Here is a 27879-nt window from a genome sequence, read left to right on the forward strand (position 1 = left end):
CCTGTCAATTGCCTCAATTGGCCATTGACAGGTCGGCGGCCCCGCAGCTGATTTCGCTGCGCCCCCACCTTCCTGAAAATTTAAATGTGGCGGGATGACGTCGGGGGTTCCGCCCGACATCATCCTGCGTCATTTTGCCGTCGGCGAGTGGGCCCCGCCCCCTGCTCACCAACGGCAAAATTCAGCCCCTGGAATTCTGAGGTGATGAATTCACCCCTTGACACCCCAAAGTCTGTCCACCATCTACAAGGTGCAAGTCAGGAGTGTGATGGAATATTCCCCACTTGCCCAAATGAGCGCACCTCCCACAACTCTTAAGAAGTTTGACACCATCCAGGACAAAGCAGTCCGGCTGATTGGCATCCCATCCACAAACATTCACTCTCTCCATCACCGAAGTGGCAGCAGTCTATACCATTTACAAGATGCGCTGCAGCAGCTCACCAAGGCTCCTTCGACAGCACCTTCCAAACCCTCAACCTCTAGCGCCTATGTGGACAAAGGGCAGCAGATACATGGAAGCACCAGCATTTGCAAATTCCCCTCTGTGCCACTCAACATCCTGACTTGGAAATATATCGCCGCTCCTTCACTGTTGCTGGGTCAAAATCCTGGAACATCCTTCGCTAACAGCACTGTGGGTGTACCTGCACCACGTGGACTGCAGCGGTTCAAGAAAGTGGCTCAACACCACTTTTCCAAGGGCAATTAAGGGTGGGTCTAGCTAATGGCGTCCACACCCCGTGAAAGAGCACATTGCCTTCTAAAGCTAGCCCGACTGCTTGAAAATTGTGGAAAGTCTGAACTGCCCACTTTTTCAATGGAACCTGCAAACTTGACGTGGGCTTACAGCTGCCCTGTTTCTGCTGCTGATGAAAGTTGCTGGCGCTGGAAATGAGGACTTGAATCCGAGATTCAGGTTCCGTCTGCCATTGTTAAAGCCAACCTGGCGTGACAGGAAAACCTGGCCCCAATAGCCTGCAAAGAGATATAGGTAAGGTTAAGGGAGTGGGCAAAAATTGGCAGGTAATTATAAAGTGGGAAAATATGAGGTTGTCCACTTTGGCTGGAAGAATAGAAAAGCAGGATATTACTTAACTGGAGAGAATGTTGTGGTACAGAGGCATCGGGGTGTCCTCATAGATGAATCACAAAAATTTAGCGTGCAGATATAGTAAATAATCAAGGAGGCAAATGGAATATTGGCCTTTACTGCAATGGGAATGGACTATATAAGTAGGGAAGTCTTGCTACATCTGCCTAGGACATGAGTGAGACTACACCTAGAATAATGTGTGCAATTTTGGTCACCTTATTTACGGAGGGATTTACTTGCATTTGAGGCGCTTAAAAACAAAGGTTTATTGGGTTGATTCCTGGAATGAAGGGATTGTTTTATGAGGAAAGGTTGAGCAGGTTGGGCCTACACTCACTGGAGTTCAGAAGAATGAGAGAGGATTTATATAAGATTCTGAGGGGGATTGACAGGGTGAATGTTGAGAGGATGTTATCCCTCGTAGGTAGACCTAGAACTAGGGAGCACACTTTCAAAATGAGGGGTCTCCCATTTAAGACAGAGATGAGGAGGCATTTCTTCTTTCAGAGGGTCATTAACATTTAGAATTCTCCACCCCAGTGAGCAGTGGAGGCTGGGTCATTGAATATATTCAAGGCGGAGTTAGACCAATTTTTGATGTACAATGGAGACAAGGATTATGGGGGACAGGCAGGAAAGTGGAGCTGAAGCCACAGTCAGATCGGTCATGATCTTATTGAATGTCGGAGAGGGCCTGAGGGGCTGAATGCTTACTCCCTCCCCTATTTCTTATGTTCTTATGACGTTTCCTTGAAGATGACTAATTTGCATGGTGATTGGAAAAGCGAGGGGATTAGTTTTAAATTGGACAGCTCTTTCAGCAAGCTAGCACTGCCCTATCAGGCCCAGTTGCCTCCTCTGTGCTGTAAGATACTACAATTCTTCGATTTTATGAATCGAATGCTTGGTATTGGTTGTGAGTGGCCGGGATTCTCTTTTGTCTGCACTTCTGATGATAGAGCAGGGGGGTTATAATTTTGGTACGTTTTATATCTGGTAAGGTTTAAAGAGACGCAGCCACCAAGTCACAGAATCACAGAGTGTAGAAGAGGCCCTTCGGCCCATCGAGTCTGCACCGACACGTGAGAAACACCTGACCTACCTACCTAGTCCCATTTACCAGCACTTGGCCCATAGCCTTGAATGTTATGACGTGCCAAGTGCTCATTCAGGTACTTTTTAAAGGATGTGAGGCAACCCGCCTCCACCACCCTCCCAAGCAATGCATTCCAGACCGTCACCACCCTCTGGGTAAAAAAGTTTTTCCTCTCATCCCCCCTAAACCTCCTGCCCCTCACCCAAATGGGAAATGAAAGACTTCAGTTTTGTCATGGTGTCCTATGCTGTAATTTGTAGGAGTTTATTCTACGTTCCTAGAAAATAAAGAACTCACAATTTGTGTAGAAGCTACTCTGCTGGAGAAGAAATTGCTGACTTGGCTCACATAGTTCATCACACACTTGAAAAATTTGTGCCTCAAGGTTGCAATCCCCGGATTTAACAGAAGAATGCTTAGGGGGCTTGTCTGAAATTCTTCTATCAATAATTTTAATGGTGCCATTAAACTGCAGAAATGTCAGCCGAGGCTCAGTGGGTAGCACTCTTGCCTCCAACTCAGAAAGTTGTTGGTTCAAGTCACACTCCAGACATCTGATTTAGGGGGCACTGCTGCCGCCTGTTAGCCCAAGACCCTGTCTGCCCTCTTAGGTGGATATAAAATATCTTGCAGCCCTCTTTTGTGGAAGAGCAGGGCAGTGTTTGTCAGTGTGCTATAGAATTACTTTATAAAATGTATTATTTTATGGGATGTGGATGTCACTGGCTGGGCCAGCATTTATTGCCCATCCCTAATTGCCCTTGAGAAGGTGGTGGTGAGTTGCCTCCTTGAACTGCTGCAGTCCATGTGGTGCAGGTACACCCACAGTGCTGTCAGGGAGCGGGGTTCCAGGGTTTTGACCATGATAGCAACAGTGAAGGAACCGCGATATGGTTCCAGTCAGGATGGCGTGTGGCTTGGAGGAGAGTTTGCAAATAATGGTGTTCCCATGCGCCTGCTGCCCTTGTCCTTCTAGGTGGTAGAGGTTGCAGGTTTGGAAGGTGCTGTCGAAGGAGCCTTAGTCATAAAATGATACAGCACAGAAGGAGGCCATTCAGCCCATCGTACCTCTGCTCTTTGAAAGAGCTATTCAATCGACCCCTCTCCCCAGCTCTTTCTCTATATCCCGGCAGAGTTTTCCCCGTCAAGTATTTATCCAATTTCCTTTAGGAAAGTTACTATTTGTTTCCACTGACCTTTTAGGCAGTGCATTTCAGAACATAACAATACACTGCACAAAAATAATTCTTCTCATCTTGCCTCTGGTTCATTTGACAATCACTTTTGTTATGATCCTGGGCCAGACCCCCAGGCTGTTGGTACAATCCGGTTAAGGACCAATAAGGTTTTGTTTAAAGCAGATAAAGTTTGAGATTCAAGACACTTGCTAAGAGAATAAAGCCACAAGATTCCACGGCTTTTGAATAAACAAAAATAAACTTTACTATACAAGTTCTGAAAGGTGAAAACAGTACAATATCTATCTTATAATCCAACATTCAGGGTATGAGGTACATGTGAGCAAACAGGTAAACTGTGGTCAGGCGCACCATACCGCACTATGAATGACAGATGTGGCCAAAACAGATTCCATGATTGCTCAAGAACCCGCCCAGATGTTAGTCATACTGTGAGTCAGCCAATATCACTGAAACTCCATTTCTCTTACCAGGTTTTCCAGTCTTCACCTTCGAAAATCACGCCTCGGAATTCTCTCCAAAAGTTACTCCAACTAGGATGGCTTCAATGACAGCCCGCCTCACAGAGTTTCCATCTTGCCTTCCGAGATTCCGTACCCCTGGATTCCCAAATGTACACCCAAGCACCAAATTCCAGGCACAACTTCAGATATTCATCCATGCTGAGCAGAACGCTACTGCTCCAAAGTGGTACTGTAGTAATTGCAGCTTTAAGGAATGTAGTGACTGGAGCTTTAAGACTAATTGTGTTGAATAGTATCACGCAACAGTGTGAGTGAATCAGCTTGAAGCATGGAGAACCTTAGAGTGGGAGTTCTTCTTGTTGTTGTGGAGCTTGATGGAAGCATGTAACTGCTGCTGCACCCTGTAAATAAACTTCAATGTTTCTAATGAGAAACTTGCCTGGAAAAACAAGTCCATAACAAGTACCTTTGCTCCAACAACCCTCTTTGCTTAAAGACTGCTAACCAAAGCCCTTTCACTAACTTGGAGCCTGTTTCTCTAAACTGGGAAACTCTTTCTGTCCCCCTGTCAATGTCTCTTACCTGGGACTTCCTTTTGTGGCCTCTTCCTGTTCCCCTCCCTTGTTCCCTACCTCGGACACTTCTTGGGACCTCTCCCTGTCCCCCTCATTTGTACCCTACCTGGGGCACTTACAGGCCATGGCGCTCCATCCCTGGTCACCTGACCCAAGTTTTAGTGTTTGCTGTTTCCCTCCTGCACAAGGGCACTGGGCTGGTCCTTGGCCCAAAGAACATAAAAGTGCTGATCTGCGCATGGGCAACCTGCTCCTGGTTGCGTATGTGTGGGGGGGTCCGAAGACAGTCAGAACTTAGTTCCCAGCCTCAAAACTCAGCAAGGTTTTCATAACACCTTACATCTCTGCCTTCTGGTTATTGTCCTTTCTTTCAGGGCTCAAGGTTAGCTAGCAGTTAGATCCTGCTCCACCACCACCCCTGCTTCATGCACTGTGTCTCAGGCTCCACGAAACATTTAAATGAAACATCCTATATTGTGGTAAAGTGCAAACCATTCTGTCCCATGGAATCACTGAGACTGACAGAGCAAATGGAGTTCATTCAACTCGCTTTGTCTGTGTCAACTCTTTGCTTGAGCAAGACGACTCCCACTGCCCTAGCCTCTCCCCAGAGCCCTTTTCACCTTCCTCTCTTTGAAATGTTTGCTGACAGCGTACACCACAGAGGAATCCTTAAGGTTAGCGATGTTAAACCACTGAGCATACGTTACACATTGTAGACAGATGACAGAGGTGAAAGGCCTTTTGTCATGGGCCAGATTACTAAATTAGGGTAATGACCAGATTTTCCGGCCCCGTCTCCTTGCTTAACAGGCATCAGTGCGATTTCCAATTTTTGTCCATGTGTCAGAGAGGCTGGTTACTTTGTTTGAGAAATGCAAGGATCAGGTTCTGCTGTCACATTTCAGCCACTGTTGTACTGTTCAATTTTAGGTAGTTCAATCTCAACTGAGTTTTGACATCAGGAAGTTTCTCTTCTCCTTCCAATGAAGTAGGGCAAGGTGAAACGGAGCTGAAGGTAAGGAGCTCCAAGGGGCACTCAGGTTACATTTTCCATGGGAAATTCACTTCATAAGGGATGCAGCCGGAGACAATGACTGCAAATTTTCCCATCCCATTGGCGTTGGGCGACATGGCGAGGCTGGGGGAGAACAATATGGCAAGAAGGCCAAAATTCGGCTTTACACCATCACGAAACCAGTTTGCAATTGTCCGTTCCACCCATCAATGGCGGGCCGCGTTTCCCGCCGGCCTTACATTGGGAACATCATTTTAATACATTTGCATCCGGTTATAAATCCTGTTCACAAGAATCATCCCCACCGCGTCAAATTTACAGCCTACCTCGTCGTGACTTCAGAACGGCATGTTTCACGACTGTCTTTAAAAGGCGTGTACCTGGCGGGCTGGACTTCAAGGGGAACTCGGAGGTGCGTGCACATAAGGGGTTAGGGGTGAGATGTGGCGGGGGGCAAGGCAGCACAGACAGACTGAAGGAAATACTCAAGCGGGGTGGGGTGGGGGATGGTGGGATCGGTGGGGGTGGGGCGGGGGACAGGGGCATGAGGGATGCGGCCACACACCTGGAAAAGCTTGTCAAAAGCGAGCATTCTTCCCCTGCAGAGACCGTTCAGCAGCAGCTCCATTGACAGGCTTGGAGTCGGAGCCTCTGAAGCTTTTCTGCCCACTTGAGCAATGCAAGAGCATGAAAGTGCCACCAAATGCTCCAGAACTTCTCACCCCCTCAGCCACAGGCTGCCAATTAATGTGTGTTTTAGGGAGCAGCAGAGCAATTGGCCAACTAGGCACCTTGGGAAAGGTGGCCATGGCGCAGTCACAGGTGAAGGTGCTCAGAGCCCCTTGCAATGTCTTTAAGTGTGGACTGGTATCCATGATGGTCAAAGTTAACAATGCAGCCTTGCAGTGTGGGTTAGGAGAATGCCTGTGCCTGAGTATGCAGTCCAATGGGTGAAGCTGCCACCAATTGGTCAAATTAAGTGGGGCGGAGTTGGGTGGGGTTTCGGACAGCCAATGAGCGCACTACACATTGGCCATCCAAGTGGTGGCCAGCACTCTCCTGCATGCATGAAGGGGCATTTAGACTTGACCAAGAGAGGTTCTTAGTACACATATTCTAACCCACGCATCTCTCTCTTTGATCCTGCAGGAGGAGGCCATCAGCATCATGGAGCCTAGTGGTTTAACGGTTTCCCTCTTGGCTTACAGGGAGCAGAGAAGAAGAAGGAGGGAGCGGTGGAGGCGCCTGGCTCAGCAAAGGGAGGAGCACTTCCCTTGAGATGAAGGAGTGGCAGGGCTTGCTGCACATGCAGCTGAAGATCCACAGAGAGCCGGGGCTCATAGGCACCTCGCTTAACCCAGGGTCTATAGACAGCGCTTCTCATCCCTACAGCTGACCAAGAACCAGTGTCACCAAAGACTCCACATGTCTAGGGAACTGGTCAGTCACACATACCACCTGCTGCAGGATTTGGCACCATGGGGATGGAGGGCATCCACTGCCAGTGGCTATGAAAGTGACCACGGCGTTCAATTTTTATGTCAGTGGCTCCTTCCAGGGCTGCACAAGTGACCTGTGTGGGATCTCACAAGCCTCCACACACGTATCCAGAAGGTCACGGATGCCACCTTCACGAAGGCACAGAACGTTGTGTATTTCACCCGGGATCAGGAAAGCTAGGAAGCAAAAGTCCTGGGATTTGTGAAGATCTCAGGTTTTCCAGAGGTGCAATGTGCCATCAACTCACGTGTGGCCCTCACGTGGCGCTTAGATCTCCGTGGCAACAAGCAGTCAACAGCAAGGGCTTCCACTCGCTGAATGTTCAGCTGGTGTGCAACCACCACAAACAAATCCTGCAGGTCTGGGCACAATTCCCAGGGAGCATCCACAACTCCTACATCCTTAACAGGTCTCAGATCCCTGACTTCTTCCAGGGTCCACAGAGGCTGCATGGTTGTGTTTTCAGGGGCAAAGGCTATTCACAGAGGACATGGCTGATGATGATGGCCTTAGACTGCAGCAGAGTGATGGTACATTGAGGCTGATGCTGCAACTCGGACTTAGGTGGAGCAAATGATAGACATTTTGGAAATGAGATTCCGGTGCCTCGACAGGTCCAATAGGGCAGTGTTATGACTCAGCAGACGATGTGCGCCAGGTGGATCAAATCCACGAGGGAAACTTGATCACGCTGTCACAACAGTTTTGCAATTTGTATTTATTTTGAGATGCATGACCTGAATTCTGAAGTAATAAGTCTACCAAGACTTCAGAGATTTTTAAAAAACTAAATTAAATGTTTATTAACAGAAGAAAGGATTCCAAGCACATACATAGGTCTGTAAATGACTACCATAATGTTTCTCCCTTTTAATATGTAAATTACATTGTCCACATGTCTTTGGAACTTTACTTTCTCATAATATATATCTTTTCATGTTGCTACTATACTGTCAATAACTCTTGAGAAAAATAAACCCATTCCTCAGCCTGCTTGTCTGGCTGTTTGTAAACAGACTGAGATACCTTTGAAAACCAAATCCTCCTTTATCTATCTACAAATGCAAATTCCCTTTACATCTTACATGCCAAGACCCCAAAATGTTTACTCATTAACATATTAAAGACACTTCCACACCTTACTTCTTTTGATACTTCAACTTGCAGTCTGCTTGGCTACAAGATGTAATTAAATCACCGCACACAGACAGAACAACACAACCCCCCACAAACCTGCTTTACACTAAACCAGAAAAATATTATGAAAATTATTATACCTTCACCACAAGCTCTGCAGTGCAGTTCCCAGAGTATGTCACACATCATCACAGCTTCCTGTGCACTACACAATCTGGCACTGCAATAGGGGGAGGTCCTGGCTGAGGAGGAGCTGCTTGCATCCTCCGATAAGGAGGGTGTCGAAAGGGATGATGGTGAGATCCGCAAAGGCCATTGCGCTGGCCAGACGAGGCAGGGGCGCTCGGGAGGCCCTCATAGCCGCAAGATTCATGCTGGATGATGATGAGATGCAGTGAGGACAATCCTGACATCCTCACCTTGCATCTGTGAACGTTTGACTCCTGTGTGGCTAATGGCAGTGCACATACGCTCAGGCTCAGGTAATAGTGGAGATGCAGCGGAGGCCCTAATAATCGCTGGATTCCAGGAAGGTGATGATGACATGCAGTGAGGAGGCTACATAGGTCTTCACATTGCCTCTGTGAATGTCTGCCTCCTGTCTGGCTGAGCAAAGCTCGCTTGCGCTCTGTGATCAAGGCCATATCATGGAGACGCAGTCGTGAAACTTTAAATGCACTTGATCCTTTGTCAGCCTTCAGCACCTGTCCCCTTCAGAAGCAGAGAGACACTGGTCACAGGTGCTGGAAAGATGGAGGGGGGGCAACTGTGAGCACACAGAGAGAATGATGGAACTCTGTGATGCCAGCACACAACATGCTGGCAGAAATGACAAGCACCATCGAGGCGCAGGCATCACTGATGTGTCCATTGAGTGTGAAGCTGGACCATCACTTTGGTCTGAAGGTTACACACTGCACAGGGAAGAGGCCCTGGACTGAGACACCTGCCTTTATGTTGTGCAGGAACCAAGGTTCACACCTGAGTGGCAAGAACACAGCTCATCATAACAAGGAGCCATAGGCTGGCAGACATTCCTGGGGCTTTATTTACAATACTGAACATTAGGTACAAATGATTAACACCCATGTCCAGGCTGCGCAACTACATATTCTTAGCCTTCTGAACCCTGCCTCTACGTCTTGGTGCTCTCCGGACATCCACAGTGGAGGTGGAGGCAGCCTGCTGACTGCTGCACTCTGTTTGTGATTACCTCGATGGGTGTGCCCTGGAGTGCCATCCCTGTGCTGATGGTCAGATCAGCGGTACTCAAACAAATGGGGATCCAGCAATACAACAGTCATCAAACACCTGGAGGGCCCCGGCTTGCTTTCGGGGTCCTGTTGTGTGGCAGTGGCACCCTCTTGGCCTGTGGAGTGGGAGCTGCTGAGATCACAGGAAGAGGTGGTTCGGTTGGGCTGGACATTTCCGGAGTCACCTGGGTGGATGGCCCCAGAGCGTGCACCTGCTGATCCACCTACCTATGGGTGTCCGAGGGCCCCTGGCTGAGTCCTTAAGGAGAAAGGGTAGCTAGGGTGAGATTGAGCTGCCCTGCACCCCTCTCACTTTGGCATTTTTGGAGGTCAAATTCAGCCCGTGCATCAGTGCCGGGCCGATGCCCTGGACCAAGGTCTCCATGGCAGCCGCCATCCTACCAGTGTTGACCTCGGTACGTTGGCAAGCCAGCGCTATCACCTCAGAGTGAAGGCGGACAGATTCCTCCATCGTGCCTTGCAACCTGAGGAGTGCAGTGGACATCCCTTCCTGATGCTCCTGAGCTTCCCTTTGCAGCTCCAGCAATTGAAGTATGACCGAGTCCAGAGGCCTCACACCCAGCAAGCATCTACAGGAATCTCACTCACTGCCAGTACAAGGGACATCACCATTCACTCTCTCACACACACCTTCACTTGCCCTCATCCCATCCATGGGCCTTTCGGGGCTTGAGTCAAGGACCTGGGCCGTGGACCCCCTCGGCTGCTTCCCAGTTGTGCCTGCGAAAGCAAGGAGAGATAATTAGTGTATGGCAGGGGACTGCGGAACAGGGGAATTCACTCACAGTGTGTTTGTCTGACAGATGTTGCACTGCTGGATCCTCACTCGGTTGAGCACTGCCGACCTCACTGTCAACCGATGCTGGATTGGTGACCTCGCTTGTTGGTCTTCACCCAGAGTTGGGGGGTAGAGGATTTGGTGGGGTCATCCATTGCACCCAGTAGGCGCCTGAGGGAGGCATCGCTAAATTTGGGGTCAGCATCCTCCCTTTTGACAGCCATGACTTTGCAGCAGCTTCCGATGCCTCAAAGAGAGCTAGCTCTGTGTAGGGGTGGGCTTTAAATATGGCGCCCCGTTCACTGAAGGGCTGATGTGACGGTGAGGGGGGGTCCGCCAGCAACCCGGCGTGTTTCCTGGTAACGCGTTATTAATGAGGTGGGATGTGCTGGAAAAGGTATGTTATGGCGAAAAAACCCACCATTGCAGCCAGTGGGTAAAGGGACTCTTTTCCTGCCTGCTGCCACACCTTGTCCAAATCCGGGATGATTCCACCCGTTCTTATTTTCAATCTCTGCTGACCACTGGCGACAGGCTAGTAAGGTCTGACAGATATTTACTGGGTTTAATGGGGTCTCAGGATCCCTGTGCCTCCCCAACTAAAAGGTCAGCAGGGAGCCCACCAAGGGAAGAAGCAGCTACCGCGCAGCCATTTAATGGTCGACTGGCCATCAATAAACTGGAGGTGGCACATCCTCCCCTCAGGGGCAGGAAGACCTGCCGCAGAGGCCTGCCGGCCAATCAGAGGATGCCAGTTCTCCTGTACCAGCAGCACCACCAGGAGCGGTGGCCATTCCCAGTTTTACACTGGGACCTTCACCAGCGATCAGCGCTGGATTCCTGAAGAGGAGTGATTTTGGGTGGGATGGGGTTGGCAGGGGTGAGGGGAAGATGGGGTTGGGGGGGGTTGGAGTTCACTCCGAGAGTTGGCGAGAACAACAGGGGATAAAAGCGCGGAGAGGGCGAGAGAGAGAGAGAGCTCACTCCGAGAGTCGGCGAGAACAGCAGGGGATAAAAGCGCGGAGCGGGAGAGAGAGAAGAGGAGAGGTGTAAGGAGAGGTGGACCCTGGGACAGGTAGTCAGCAGCACCTAGAGTATCTAGTCTATCTAGAGGATCTAGCATCTAGTCTATACTCAAGTAGGAGTAAGGGTAATAATAAAAGCAGGGTCCATATTCTATTTAGTTAAGATATGTCTGGGCAGCTCAGTCCCATGGTTTGCACATCTTGCATTATGTGGGAAATCCTTGACCCTGGTGGTCTGGATGACCATGTGTGCAGGAGGTGCCTCTGGCTGGAGCAACTCGAGCGCTGGGTTTTGGAGCTTGAGCAGCAGCTGGGGGCACTGTGGTGCATTCACAGGACTGAAAAGTTCGTGGATAGCACGTCTCAGGACATGGTCACCCCTCAGTTTAAGTAAGTGCAAGCAGAGAGAGAATGGGTGACCGCCAGACAGAAGAAGGGGACCAGGCAGGTAGTGAGGGAATCCCCCGAGTGCATCTCACTCGCAAACCGTTTCTCGGCCTTGAAAAACAGTGAGAGTGACAGTTCCTTTATGGAGGCCAAACAGAGCCAAGGACATGGCACTGTGGGTGGTCCATCTGCTCAGGGGGTGAGAAAGAAGCATGGAAGGGTAATAGTGGTAGGGGGTTCGTTAGCGAGGGGAGTAGACGGGCGCTTCTGCGGCCGTGGACATGACTCCAGGATGGTATGTTGGCTCCCGAGTGTCAGGGTCAAGGATGCCACGGAACGGCTGTGGGGTATTCTGATGGGGGAGGGCAACTGCCAGAGGTTGTGGTCTACATTGGGACCAATGACATAGGAAGAAAGAGAAATGAGGTCCTGCAAGCAGACTTTAAGGAGCTAGGTAGGAAATTGAAAAGCAGAACTTTGAAAAGCAGGAATTCAAAAGTAATCTCTGGATTACTCCTGGTGCCATGCAGCAGTGAGTATAGGAACAGAAGGATAGAGCAGATGAATGTGTGGCTGGAGAGATGGTGCAGGAGGGAGGGCTTTAGATTCCTGGGGCATTGAGACTATTTCTAGGGGAGGTGGGACTTGTACAAGTTGGACGGGTTACATCTGAACAGGAACGGGACCAACATCCTCGTGGGGAGGTTTGCTAATGCTGTTGGGGTGGATTTAAACTAAGTTGACAGGGGGATGGGAACCTGAAAAGTAGTTCAGAGGGTAGAGAAGCTGAGATGGGATTAGAAGTTAAAACGCTAGTAAGTGCATCTGGAACGCAGAGGAAACAGATAAGAAAGAAGTGAGTTTAGCAAGGCTAAATGGAATATATTTTAATGCCACGTGGGAGTATGATATCATAGCTATGACCGAGATTTGGCTAAAAGAAGGACAGGGTTGGCAGCTCAACATTTCTGACTATAGGGTAGTCAGATAAGATAGAGATGGGGATAGAAGTCAGGGGGGATCGCAATATTGATCAAGGAATCAATTATAGCAGTGAGGAGGGATGATATCTTGGATGGATCATCAAATCAGGCCATATGGGCAGAAGTAAAAAACACAAAAGGGGAAAACATGCTGCTGGGTGTGTACTATAGGCCCCCAAATAGTCAGGGAGAGATAGAGGATCAAATATGTAATCAAATTTCAGAGAAGTATAAGAATAATAAGGCAGTAATAGTAGAGGATTTTAACTACCCGAATTTTAACTGGGATAGTTTTAGTGTGCAAGGTAGGGGGGGAGAAAAATTCTTAAGTTGCATACATGAGAACTTTTTTTAGCCAGTACGTAGAAAACCCTAACAAGGGAGGGGGCAGTTCTGGGCCTAATATTCGGAAATGAGCCCGGGCAGGTGGAAGGCGTATCAATAGGGGAGCATTTTGGAGATAGTGATCATAACTCAGTCAGATTTAGGACAGTTATGGAAAAGGATAAGGTTGGGCTGGGAATAAAAGTTCTAAACTAGGCAAAGGCTAAATTTATTAAGATGAGTCATGATTTGGCCCAAGTGGACTGGGAGCAGCTACTTGCAGGTAAAACTGTGTCAGAGCAGTGGGAGGCATTCAAGGAGGAAATAGCGAGAGTACAGGGCAAATATGTTTCCGTAAAGACAAAGAGGGGGACCAAGCCCGGAGAATCCTGGATATTAAGGGACATAAAGATTAGGATTAAGATAAAAAGAGAAGGTTATGGTGGATACCGAGGGCTCAATACAGCAGATTCCCTAAAGGAGTATAAAAAGTGCAGGGGGAACTTAAAAAGGAAATGAGGAAAGCGAAGAGACTGCATGAGAAAGCATTGCTAGGTAGAATAAAAGAAAACCCAAAGGCGTTTTTAAATATATAAAGAGCAAGAGAATAACATGGGAAAGGGTAGAGAGCCAATTATGGACCATAGAGGTAATCTGTGTGTGGGGGACCTGGAAGATGTGGGTACAGTCTTAACTTTACACCAGTCTTCACAATGGAAAAGGACGTTGCAGGTGTAGACATCAGGGTGGAGGGCTGTGAAATATTAAAGGAAATTAACATAGAGAGAGAAGGTAGTGGCAGTTTTAGTGGCCTTAAAAGTGGATAAATCCGCAGGCCCATGTGAGATGTATCCCAGGCTGTTGAGGGAGGCAAGGGAAGAAATATCAGGGGCCCTGGCAGTAAATTTCAAATCCTGTCTGGCCACCGATGAGGTGCCAGAGGACTGGAGGACTGTTAAAGTTGTCCCATTATTAAAAAAGGGAGGAAGAGATAGACCAGGATATTACAAGTCACTCTGTCTAACCTCCATGGCGGGGAAGTTACTAGAAAGGATTCTGAGGGACAGAATATGTCTGCACTTGGAGATACATGGATTAATCCGGGATAGTCAGAATGGATTTGTTAAGGGAAGGTCATGTTTGACAAATTTGATTGAATTTTTTGAGGAGGTAGCCAGGAGTGTTGATGAGGGTAATGCATTTGATGTGGTCTACATGGACTTTAGCAAGGCTTTTGATAAGGTCCCTCATGGCAGACTTGTCAAGAAAATAAGAGACCATGGGACCCAAGGCAAAGTGGCAAGTTGCATCCAAAATTGGCTGAGAGGCAGGAAGCAGAGGGTGATGGTAGAGGGATGTTTCTGTGACTGAAAGTCCGTTTCCAATGGGGTTCTGCAGGGCTCGGTGCTGGGGCCCTTGCTGTTTGTTGTGTACATAAATGATTTGGACTTAGATGTAAGGGGAATGATCAAGAAGTTTGCGGATGACACAAAAATTGCTAGGGTGGTAAATAGTGAGGAGGATTGACGTAAGATGCAGGAGGATATCAATGGACTGGGTAGGTGGGCAGAGCAGTGGCAAATAGAATTTAACCTGGAAAAGTGTGAGGTAATGCACTTGGGGAGGGCTAACAAGGCAAGGGATTACACTGTGAATGGTAGGATCCTGGAAAGTACTGAAGATCAGAGGGACCTTGGTGTGCATATCCATAGATCCCTGAAGGTAGCCCGGCAGGTAGATAAGGTGGTTAAGAAGGCATATGGGATATTTGCCTTTATTAGCCGAGGCATTGAATACAAGAGCAGGGAGGTTATGCTGGAACTGTATAGAATGCTGGTCAGGCCACAGCTGGAGTACTGCGTGCAGTCCTGGTCACCACATTATAGGAAGGATGTGATTACACTGGAAAGGGTGCAGAGGAGATTTACCAGGATGCTGTCTGCGCTGGAGGGTCTGAGCTATGAGGAAAGATTGGATAGGCTGGGGTTGTTTTCCTTGGAGCAGCGAAGGTTGAGAGGGGACCTGATAGAGGTGTATAAGATTATGAGGGGCATAGGTATATGGTGGATAGGAAGGCACTTTTTCCATTAGTAGAGGGGTCAATAACCAGGGATCATAGATTTAAGGTAAAAGGTAGAAGGCTAAGAGGGGAGCTGAGGAGAAATCTTTTCACCCAGAGGGTGGTGGGAGTCTGGAACTCACTGCCTGAAAGGTTGGCTGAGTCAGAAACCCTTGTAACATTTAAGAAGTATTTAGATATTCACTTGAGTTGCCATAGCCTCCAGGGCTATGGGCTAAGCCTGGAAAACAGGACTAGTCTCGTCAGGTCTTTGTTGACCAGTGCGGCCACAATGGGCCGAATGGCCTCTTTCTGTGCTGTAAACTTCTCTGAGTCTTTGAGTCTACAGCTAAGAGGAATGGGGGAGGGGAGCCTGGTGGGGAAGACACCTTGTTGGAAGCCTTCCAATGGCCTCAGCGGTCCCATTTAGGAGGTCTTTGCCCCAGCGCTCCATGCTTGCCACCCACCTGCGCGGGAAAACCTACCGGCCTGGCTGCTTGACCTGCGTCTCTCCTGCCACCAGTTAAACCCTGGCAACGCTGAGAAGAGGCCCTTAAGTGGAGTTAATTGTCTACTTAAGAGCCTCATTTGGCCCAATGGCAGGTGGGTTGCCTGAACTGCAGCCCCACACTCACCCCTCCCCTGGTATAATTGCAGTGGGGCAGGGGCAGGCGGGTAGGTGGTAGGCTAACCATCTGCTGGATCTAATGTGCCACCTCTGCCTTCAAATCTGTCAATGGGGCAAGTGTTAAATTCAGCCCATTGTATTTACTTGTGGACTTAAAATATTGTTAACATTTATAATATATTCTTAATATATTTGCTTCCAAATATCATTTTAGAATAATTGAATATGATTAGCTGTAAACCTGTGACAACATCTACCACATAAAAACGTAGTGCATATCCTACATAAATTCCAGTGTATACCTAACTACAATCACAGTGAATTTCTAGTTCCAGACGTGCAAATGCAGAAAATGAAAGAAGATCAAGTTCAATTTCTTTTGTTTTCAACTGTTGCAAAATGAAAAGTGAACAAAAGGAATAGGTAAAGAAATCCTGTTGATAGAAGACAGAATTTGCACTTCACATCATTAAATAGCCGTTGTATCTCAATTTTACAAGTAAATCATAATTAATCAGCTGGACAACAAGGTGTTTCTTGTGTGTGAGGTACCTACGGTGCAGAAATCTCCAGTGCACGACATTCTCCGCGCACATTAACACTGCTAACCTTTAAACACCCTTAAAAGTTTTCCCAGTGATTTATACCATAAGGAAACAGTTCCATGAGTTACAGAGGTTGACATTTAATTAACGCCCACTTTAGCGGTTTAATGAACAGTAATAAATTCCAGCTCCTTCTTTGGCAGCTTTTAATTAGCAGTAATTACATGCCACATAAATTGCAGAGTTTGTTGTGTTACTGAGTTACAGTAAATTCTTCCTAATTTATCTGCTTGGAGTCTGGGTGATCTATCTGTTGGATTTAAAGTGAAGAGGTTAATCAAACAGTTCCATTTATAATAACATGCTATAAAATCTGGACTAGACTGTCTCAAAACACAGATTAGCCACAGATGACTGGTCCTGAACCTCAAGCACTAATTCTTTTCTTTCTTCCTTCCATACTATTAGGATAAGGGCTTTTGATATGCTGGTTTTATTTTTCCTTATATTTGGGGTCAATGAATAGGATTGAAAGTGGTTAGGCTGAATAAATACAGCAGGTCATACATAATGCCCATAATTAGACAACTTTGTGTTGTCAACTGTGTTCTATTTTGAATAAGAATCCAGCTAGTGGGATGTTAATAAGATGGGTTGGATGCTCGCAGGGACATATTTCCGTCCGAGAGCTCAAATTGAGCGCTGTGTCAGGGACAGTGCATCCTGCTGACATTGTAGCCTACCCAACTCCGCCCCCCCCCACACTTTTTTCAAAAGCTTCTTATCTCTTCAATTATGCCTTACCTTTCTCACCTCCTCTACGATCCACTTTGTCTCCTGTTCAACCTTTTCTATAACCCTTGCAGGATATTAGATATTCTTCTATTTGAGATGTGTTTAGGCTCATGTGGAGCTCAAACACGGACATGGTGCCAATTGGGCCATTTGGTCTGCCTCTTTATTATCATCCCAGGACAATCAATTCATTAACCCTATCTCCCTGTGATTGAATTATTTGTTGTCTCTCCTCACTCCTCTATTTCCCTTTATTTCACCAAACACATGCATGATATTGACTGACCTGCTTCCGGCATTTTTTTGCATTCCCCACATTACGGCAGAGACCACACTTCAAAATGACTTAATTGGCTGTGAAACCAATGTTCCGAGGTCACAAAAGGAGCTGTATATATTTCTGACGTCTAGAGTCTGTAATTTTTACTGTTTCCTTCGCCTGACCCTTTCAGCTCTTCTGATAAACTGCTAGACCTTCTAATGTCTCTATAAAGGATTATTAACGTCACTCCTCAGTGTTCAGTGTTCTAAGCATGGATTCCAGGCTTCAAAATACAGGCAAGCTTTAACAAAATTGGAGAGTTTGAGAGGTGCATTCTGGTAGGAGGTATTAAGGAGGTCCTTGGAGAATAATAGTGTAAACAGGACAGAGGGGCAACGAGATCTCAGGGCACTAACTCACAAACCATCAAAAGCAGCAATGCAGATGAACAAGGCTGTAAAAAAAAAACAAAAATAGCACTGAAATTCATTTCCAGGAGGAATAGCATCAAAAAGCAGAGAGGTGGTGGTGAAATTCTATAGAAACTTAGACTATGCTTATGAACAGTTCAGTTCCCATATTATGAAAAAGATAAAGAGACACTGGCAAAGCTGCAAAATGATTTATAAGGATTATCATAGCATTGAGAGGTAATCAGTATCAGAAAAGAATGAAAAAGGCTGGGACTCTTTTCTCTATAAAATAGAAGGCCGAGGGGGTCAAGGTGTTTGTTGAGGCAGAGGTAGAGCAGACGTTTCCAGTTGTGGGAGCCAGATTCTGTGCTGTATAATTCTCACACCAAAATTCAATTTCCTTTCAACCTTCCCCATCTGCTCCTACTTCTCGTGATGTTTTAGTTATGGAATTGATTGCAGGCAAATTAGTTCAATCACACATTTCATTATTGCCTGTAGCTCTGGGGAGTAGTTGAATAATCGAACATCAATGGATATTAAATGCCAACTTTCTTAAAGGAAAAAAGTAACTGCTGCTTGTGCAGCAGACAAACTGGCCTGTGGCCAGTAAGAGTATAATACTTAGCTGTCAGATGTTATGGCACAGCCGATGGTAAATGCTGAGCTGCTCAAATCCCAAAGGGAAACTTGAAACAACTGTTTTGCAATATCAATATATATTTTGAGATGTGTGCCTTGAATTCAGTAGTAATAAGACCACCGAGTCTTATAGGCGTCTTACAAAGCTAAAGTAAATCTTTATTAAAGAGACAAAAAATTATTTTAAGCGCATGGGTTTACAAATCACTACGATGATAACTCCTAGCTCCCTTAGTTAATCTAACTGCTAGTTACACCTCCGTTAAGGCAACATTAAAACAACATAGATTTAAAAGATCACGCAAGGTAACACGATACCCTGAACAATCAAATTCAAAGTGAGTTTTCTTAACTTCAGTTCCTTGTAGACAACAGTTTGAGGCATTAGATGCCTTTTCACACTTGTTAGATCTTAAAATACCTTCCCTTACATGCAGCCTTCTCTCCTTTATACCTATTTTCCCCTTTGAATGCAAATTCTCATTGTTTCACTAAGTCTTTGGACTTTACCTCTCTAAAATCTATCATAGTGCCAATTTTACCAGTATCCTTTGGGAACTGTTTCTTAACTTCTCTGGCTAAGTGAAACATTTCACCTCTCTCTTTTGAATTCAAGCTAGTCTGGTTTATTTAAAAATGTAAATGTTCCCTTTACACCTCACATTCTTAAACTTCACCCGTGTTTACCTATTTAACACGTCAAACCTAGCTTATTTTCTGATACATCAAAGACTTCAGACCAATTGTCTTTAATTCAATTAAGTCCCACACACACATACATGCACAGGCCCATAGACACAGACCGCATTATTACTGTACTTTACAAATTTCAATAACATTATGAAAATTATTATGGGAAGAATTTTTGTCTCGCTGGGCGTGTGTGCGCCCGACCCGAGCGATAGTAAAATAGCGCGTCCTGATGTCACCACGCACTCTCGCGATATTTAGCCCGGCGGGCGCACGCAAGAGCCAGCAGCACGCCCGTCGACAATTAAGAGGCCGATTAAGGCCCTTAATCAACTAATTAAATCGTATTTTTCGCTGCTCGTCCAACCGTTCGGCCTTTGGATTTTTTATGAAACCTCATCCATGGGGGGGACGCTGTCTTTTAAACCTTTGCTTGTACTGTTCTAAATCTTCAGCTCCATGAGGCAGCTTTGTGCCTTCAGGGACCATTCAGTGCACACACCTGCACGTATGTGCAAACTTCTGTGGTGGCCCTCCTCCTGCCCCCCGACCCCAGCAGCTCTCAGTGTTGCTGTGTGCGATTCACACCGGCTGGCCGTTAATTGGCCAGCCAACATGAAATCGTGGCCGGGGCCCGATCGCGGACGGCGGCTGGCTGCATGACCACCCCCAGGCCTGCCTCCCATGCCCGTCTGACAAGAGTAAAATTCTGCCCTATATCATCCTGTCATCCCCCTCCTTATTAAAAAGTGAACCGTCATAATCTAAAAGGGCAGCTTCATTGTCTGAACCCATCTTACATTATTTCCTATACTTATTACACTGTTACAATACCAAATGCATGCATTGACATACCAATATATATACAAATCCTTAGTATCAATAGAAACCGTTCCAGTCCAGTGTCCAGATTTTAAATGTTCAATTTTCTTTTTGAGCTTCAAACTCTTGACAATGTATCTGCAATCAGATGTTCTTGTCCTGCCACATATATATTCTGTAGATTAAATGGTTACAGTAATAATCTCCATCTGAATAGCCTTGCACTTCTGTCTCGAAATTTGTCCAGAAACTTTGAAGTATTGTCGTCTGTGTAAACAATTGTTTCTGCCAAATTGTTTGCAACTTAAATCTCAAAATGCTGCAACACTAACACCAAACCCAATGTCTCCTTTTTAATTGTTAAATATCTTCTCTGTCGTGCATTTAGCTTCTGTGACAAATATCCTATCGGCTTTTCGATTCCAGTGTCATCTTCTTGTAGCAATACAGCCCCAATGCCTATATTGCATGCACCAAAGGCCAACTTAAATTGGTTGACATAATTGGCCAAAACCGGTGTCATGGTTAACACAGTTTTCAAACTGTCAAATGCCTCCTGACACTCCTGTGTCCATTGAAACCTCTTGGCCAGGGTTTTGATCTCTTCGAATGAGCTCAGCAGGAGGCAGGCGGGGGCAGTCAGGAAGCCGACTGCCGCCCTCAATCAGGGCCGGGTCGCGATTTCACATTGGCAAGTAGTGTTAAGACTCGCCCAGCGTGAAACGCTTGCTGCAGAGCACAGTGCCGCCTCAGGGAGCTGAAGATATAAAAAAATCAAAAATAAAGGTTTAAAAAACGTTACAAAACATGTCCCCTCGTGTGACTCTGTGACATGTTATTAATGAAAAGTTAACATTTTTATTTTATTTTTAATTGCTGTTGGAAACCTCATCCCGCCCGTGGATGAGGTTTTTAAAAAAATCCAAAGGCCGCTTGGCCTTTTCGCCTGCCCATCAACCATAAGGCTGGATGGGCAGTGGAAAATTACATTCAATTGGTTCTTTAATGGCCTTAATAGGCTTGTTAATTGTCAGTAGGCCCGCTCCCGACTCCCGCACACACCCGCTGCCAGAAATATCGTGCAAATGCGCGAGGACTTTGGGACATTAGCCCAACGTCATCGCACAACAGTTTACGTTCATTCAGGCCAGGCATGTGCCTGCCCGACAAGGTTAAAATTCTGGCCCTTGTTCTTTTTTAATAGCTCAGTCAATGGAGCAATGATACTACTAACATTTGGTAAAAATTTCCAATCAAACCCACTCATGCCCAGAAATCTCAAAACTTCTCATTTTGTTGTAGGCGCAGGGAAATCCACGATAACCTTGTCATTCACATCTCTAGCAGCCACCTTACCATGTCCAATGGTATGGCCTAGATACATAGCTTGCATTTTTGCAAATTAAATTTTAGCCAAGTTCATCACCAAATTAGCTTCTTGTAATTGAGTAAATAATTCTTCCAGATACTGTAAATGTTCCTCCCACATTTGAAAACTATTAAGTCATCAGTATAAACAGCACAATTGCTCAGACCTGCAATTACTTTGTTTGTCAGCCTTTGACATGTTGTAGGTGCATTTCTCATGCCAAACAGCATTACTTTAAACTGATATGGTCCATTTAGCACCACAACAGCCGATATCTCCTTTGCTCTCTCCAATAACAGCTCTTGCCAATGTCCTCTTAGCAAGTCAATCTTTGTGATAAATTTTGATTGTGCCACTTTCTCAATGCAATCTTCCAACCGTGGTATAGGATATGAATCTGCTTTTGTCACCGCATTCACCTTTTGATAGTCCCCACACAGTCTTTGTGTTCCATCCAATTTCGGTACCAGCACAATAGGCGAACTCTAGTGACTGCAACTAGGCTCAATGATATTTTTTGAAGCATGAGTTCTATTTCTTTATGTACTTGTGATAACTTTGCCAGATTTAATCTATAAGGATGTTGTCTTATCTAAGATGAAACTTCCACACTCACATCATGTGTTGCTAAATTTGTCCTCCCTAGCTTATATACACAAATAGCTTTGTGTGACTGCAATAGCTTCTCCAAATCACTTTGACACTTGTCTGGAAGGTAACTCAATATTACATTTAAATTTTTAAGTGCCCCCTTATTATCCAATATGATTAGTGGAAAATCAATTTCAGAATCCTGCATCTCTACCTGTTTCTTATTATCTACCATCACTAATACCTCCTTTTGGTCCTCTTCCCTGGCAAAGTACTTTATGAGCATATTTGCATGACACATCCTCTGCTTCTGTCTTCTATCTGGGGTATTTATTAAATAATTTACTCCACTCAATTTCTTTTCAATCCTGTAAGGCCCACTAAACCTTGTTTTTAACGGATCACCCAATACTGGTAACAGAACTAGCACTTTCTCCCCAGCAATAAAATTATGAGCTGTAGCTTTCCTGTCTGCCTTCACTTTCAATTGTTCTGATATCTTTAAATGTTTCCTAGCCAACTCACATGCTGTGTCCAATCTCTCTCTGAAATTTGATACATAATCCAGGAGGGTCGTTTCTGAATTTTGACCCACTAATTTCTCATGAGTCAATTTCAGTGGTTCCCTTACCTCATGACCATAAACTAGTCATTGTTTTAAAAGACTGAGACTAGTCGATCCATTAGGAGCATCCCTAATAGCAGATATCAAGAATAGATTTCCCCCATCCCAATCCTGTGGATAATCCTGACTATATGCCCTCATCATAGTTTTTTAAAGGTTGATGCCACCTTTCTAAAGCCCCTTGCCACTCAGGATGGTAAACTATTGGCTTAAACTATTTTATTCCCAAACTGTTCATTACTTCCTTAAACAGCTGTGACGTGGAATTTGAACACTGATCTGATTGCATTTCTTTAGGTAAACCATGTCTTGTAAAAAAAATTAGTTATCTCTTCCATAATTTTCTTTGTGTAATATTTCTCAAAGGTATTGCATCAGGAAACCTGGTACACACATGCATTATTGTCAGTAAGTATTGATTTCCACTTAATTCGAATTCCTGCATTTGAAGAACCTTTCACTAGGGTCATGATTTATTGTGTAGGACATCTCTCTAAAACAAAATCATGACCCTAGTAAAAGGTTCTTCAAATGCAGGAATTCGAATTAAATGTGCCAGCTTAATCACTGATTATGGCTTCCCTATCACCTGACATGTGTGGCACGCTCTATAGAATTTTACTACATCCCTGTGCAATCCAGATCAATAATAAAACTTTTTGTATTTTCACCTGTGTCTTTCTAATTCTTAAATGTCCCCCCATTGGAATTTCATGAGGTATCCTCAGAATCTCATTTCTATATCCAAATGGTATTACAATCTGATGCACCTCCCTCCAGCTTTCATTTGCTGAAGCATGATACTGCCTCCATTTTCTCATTAAAACAATACCCTTAAGGTAAAAAAAAAACCTGGAATACATTTTGCCTCTGTTTCTAAGTAAGCTGATATAACTGTTTTATTTGCGTATCCTGTTTTCTGTAAATCTACTAACTGCTGTGAGTTAAATACTTCAGCTGCATTGTCCTCCAATCTTTCTTCCTGAACAAGGTTATCAAACACAGTGTCAGCTAATTGAACATCAACACCTTCTTTCTGCCTTTGAACTCCCTGTTCTTCTTGTTTCAACCTATGAGCCCGTGATCTTGTATCACAAATCTGGAAAAAATCCAGGATGCTCTCTCTCTGCAAAACTTCTGTTGAAAATACTTCTACAGGCTGATCAACTACCAAAGGCATCACTCACATTTGGAACCCAGCTATATCATGACCCAGAATAAATTGAACCCCTGCAATGGACAATTTTTCCTAGTGTCAACCCATGTCCACTGAGCGTTAGAGTGGGCGTCTGGATTGGTAGTCCAGTGACATTACCTCTATGCCACCACCCCACCTCCCCCAATTAAGCAAGGCATCTGCCACCTTGCTTAATGATGGGACAAACAGCCTACCTCCTTCAGCAATGCAATTTAAGGATGTGAAAATAAGCAATAAGGAATAGGAAATAGGGTGAACTAGAGTCAAATTATGCAAGAGAGAAAAATGTGATGGAAAGGAATAGTGAAATAAAAGGAAAAAATTAAAAATTTTAAAAAAGCTTTAATGTAATTTACTACCTAAAAGAATGAGACTCCTCTGGGATGGCGGGATTGTCATAGAATCATGGAGTCATAGGGCGGGATTTTCTGCACCTGCCCACCGCTGGGATCTTCCGGTCCCGCTGCAGGTCAATGGACTTCTGGCTCGGGCACCATATCACCCACGACGGGTCCCACCCGCGACAGGGCTGGAAAATCACGGCCATAGAGTTTTATAGTATGGAAAGAGGCCCTTCGGCCCATCATATCTGGGCTGGTCATCAAGCCCCTATCTACTCTAATCCTATTTTCCAGCACTTGGCCTGTAGTCTTGTATGCTATGACGTTTCATCTAAATGAAGTATTCACCTAAATACGTCTTAAATGTTGTGAGGGTTTCCGCCTCTACCACCCCCTCAGGCACTGAGTTCCAGATACCTCCCACTCTGTGGGTGAAAAAATGTTTCCTCAAATCCCCACTAAACCTCCTGCCCCTTACCTTAACTCTACGCTCCCTGGTTATTGACGCCTCCACTAAGGGGAAAATTTTCTTCCTATCTACCCTATCTATGCCCCTCATAATTTTGTACACTTCAATCAGAAGCCCCTCCTCAGCCTTCTCTGTTCTAAGGAAAACAACCCCAGCCTATCTTGCCTCTCATCATAGCTGAAACGCTCCAGCCCAGGCAACAACCTGGTGAATCTCCTCTGCACCCCCTCCAGTGCAATCACATCCTTCCTACAGTGTGGCAACCAGAACTGCACACAATACTCCAGCTGTGACCTAACTAGCGTTTTATACAGCTCCATCATATCCTCCCTGCTCTTGTATTCAATGCCTCAATTAATAAAGGCACGTATCCCATATGCCTTCTTAACCGCCTTATCCACCTGTCCTGCTGCCTTCAGGGATCTATGGACATGCCCTCCGATCCTCTGTACTTCCTAGGGTCCTACCATTCATCATGTATGCCTTAACCTTGTTAGTCCTCTCAAAATGCTCTCACACTTTTCATGATTAAGTTCCATTTGCCACTGTTCTGCCTGTCTGACCAGCCCGTCTATATTACCCTGTAGTCTAAGGTTTACCTCCTCGCTATTTACCACATCACTAATTTTCGTGTCATCTGCGAACTTGCCGATCATACCTCCTACATTCATGTCTGGATCATTAATGTACACAACAAACAGCAAGGAACCCAGCACCGAACCCTGCAACATGCCAAATGGACACAGGCTTCCAGTCACAAAAACAACCTTCAACCATCACCCTCTGCATCCTGCCACTAAGCCAATTTTGGATCCAATTTGCCAAATTGCCCTGGATCCCATGGGCTCTTACCTTCTTGACCATTCTCCCATGCGAGGCCTTGTCAAAAGCTTTACTGAAGTCCATGTAGACTACATCAACTACACTACCCTCATCTACACATCTAGTCACCTTCTTGAAAAACTCAATCAAATGTGTTAAACATGATCTCCTCCTGATAAAGCCATGCTGACTATCTCAGATTAATCCCTGCCTCTCCAAGTGGGGATCAATCCTGTCTCTCAGAATTTTTTCCAAAAGTTTCCCTACCACTGATGTTAGACTCACTGGCCTATAGTTCCCTGGTTTATCCCTACTACCCTTCTTGAATAATGGTACTACATTTGCTGTCCTCCAGTCCTCTGGCATCTCTCCTGTGGCCAGAGAGGGTTTGAAAATTAACATCAGGGCCCCTGCTGAGGAGAGATTGAGGTGACTAGGCCTGTGTTCTCTAGAGTTTAGAAGAATGAGAGGTGATCTCATTGAAGCACACAAAATTCTTACAGAGCTCGACAGGGTAGATGCAGGAAGGATGTTTCCCCTGGCTAAGTGAGTGTAGGACCAGGGGACACAGTCTCAGAATAAGGGGCAGGCCATTTAAGACTGAGATGAGGAGGAATTTCTTCACTCAGGTGGTGACAAATCTTTGGGATTCTCTACCCCAGGAGACTGCAGAGCCTCAGTCATTGAGTATATTCATGACAGAGATAGATAGATTTCTAGTTATTAAGGATACCAAAGGATATGAGGGTGATGCAGGAAGATGGCACTGAGGTAGAAGATCCACCATGATCTAGTTGAATGACAGAGCAGGCTCAGGGGGCCCATTGGCCGTCTCATACTTCAATGTCTCTTATGTTTCATCTGTTCACAATTCAGGCCATGGAGGTTGAGTGCCATTGCAACGACAAAAATGTTTTCATTTAAAGGATCTTGACACTGCAATGTATCGGCCCTAATGTTTTGTTGGCAATTAATGCCAAAGAGATTTTAAGGCTGAGCTGCCATGTTTGCAAGGCTAATAATGAACAGCACAAACAATCCAGCAAGTTGTTGCCATTCACAATCTACAGGGTATCTCTTCCTTGCCACACGTTTCCTGCTGATATACATATTAGTAACGGTGAGCACCATTCAACTCGCTGTTATTTTGTTAGCAAGTTCAGACTTCCCTGGTGACAAGAGAGTTTTCCACATGATTGTTGCCGTGTACATTCAGATCCCCACTCCTCAGGTGCTTAAATTTGGATATAATGAGAGAATGGGTGGGAGCATCCAGTGCAAAGCCTAAGGACAGAATTTTACATTCGGCCTGTGGGTGTGTGCTCGACACACCCGAGCGTAATAAGACCATAAGACCATAAGACATAGGAGCAGAAATTAGGCCATTCGGCCCATCAAGTCTGCTCCGCCTTTCAATCATGGCTGATAAGTTCCTCAACCCCATTCTCCCGCTTTCTCCCCGTAACCTTTGATCCCCTTACCAATCAAGAATAATATGATGTGCGATGACATCAGGCGTGCGCCCGACATCATTGCACACTCACACGATATTTCACTCGGCGGGCGCGCGCTGGAGTTGGCTGTGCGCTTGCTGATAATTGAAAGGCCTGTTAAGGCCATTAACAAGCTCATTAAAATCAAATTTACACTGCCCACCCAACCTTACGGATGGCGGGCAGGCGAAAAGGCCAAGCGGCCTTTACATATTTTAAGAAACCTCATCCACAAGCGGGATGAGGTTTCCTAAAGCAAATAAACATGAACTAAAAAACTTTATTTTTGAATTAAAAACATGTCCCAGCTCATGACAGAGTCACGTGAGGGTACATGTATTTTTTTAATTTTTACGATCTTTATTAATTTTTAAAAAATTGCTTCAGTCTCCCTGAGGCAGCTCCGTGCCTCAGGGAGATTGAAGAGATCTTTCACGCACATGCGTGAACTCCGCGCTAGCCCTCCCTCCTCCCCCCGGCCCCATCAGTAGCGCTGAGCGCTGCCGCTCGCGATCCATGCAGGGCGTGCCTGAATTGACCCACCCGCGTGAAATCGTGGAACGGAGCTGATCGCGGGCGGCACTCGGCTTCCTGACTGCCCCCACCCACTCCCGCTGAGCCCGCCCAACGAGGGAAAGATTCTGGCCTAAGGTTTGTGTCCTATGTCCCTCGCTTTAGTGAAATCGCAGCTCAGATCGCCAGTCCAGCTTCTGAATTATGCTCAACTCTCACATTATGGCGCACCAGAAAAAGGGCTGAATTTTCTGTTTGGCTGGGGGCGGGGGGGGCGGAGCAGGAGTGGGTGTGGGTGGGAGTGGACCCGATCATCACCCGCGATCTCGTCCATGCCGCCATTTTACACGGGCCAATTAAGGTCCACCCAGTGTAATGCCCGACTCTCGAGGACAGCGGGAGTGGGTGGGCAGTGACGGGAGAGCATTGTCCGCTAGGTCCAATGACGACCCAAAGGCCTGTTTATCAAAAGCCTTTGCAAGGCTGCTCACAATGTCAAGTGGAAGGGATCACCAGAGGGCTTCTGGTGAGCAGGCCAGTCCAGAGGGTAGACCAGTGGAGCAGGCCAGGCTGGAGGGTAGGGCAGAGGGCCAGGCCAGGCCAAAAGGTAGGGCGGGGGGGGGCCAGTGTGCCTTGCTGCCCTCCTCAAGGAGGTGGCAACACGGCGGGAGATGCTGGTTCTCCAGGACAGGAGGAGGAGGCTCCCCCCATATGACGAAACGTGCCTGGGAGGAGGTGGTGGAGGT

The sequence above is a fragment of the Cetorhinus maximus genome, chromosome 2 (genome assembly GCF_964194155.1).
Source record: "Cetorhinus maximus chromosome 2, sCetMax3.hap1.1, whole genome shotgun sequence".
NCBI classification, from domain to species: domain Eukaryota; kingdom Metazoa; phylum Chordata; class Chondrichthyes; order Lamniformes; family Cetorhinidae; genus Cetorhinus; species Cetorhinus maximus.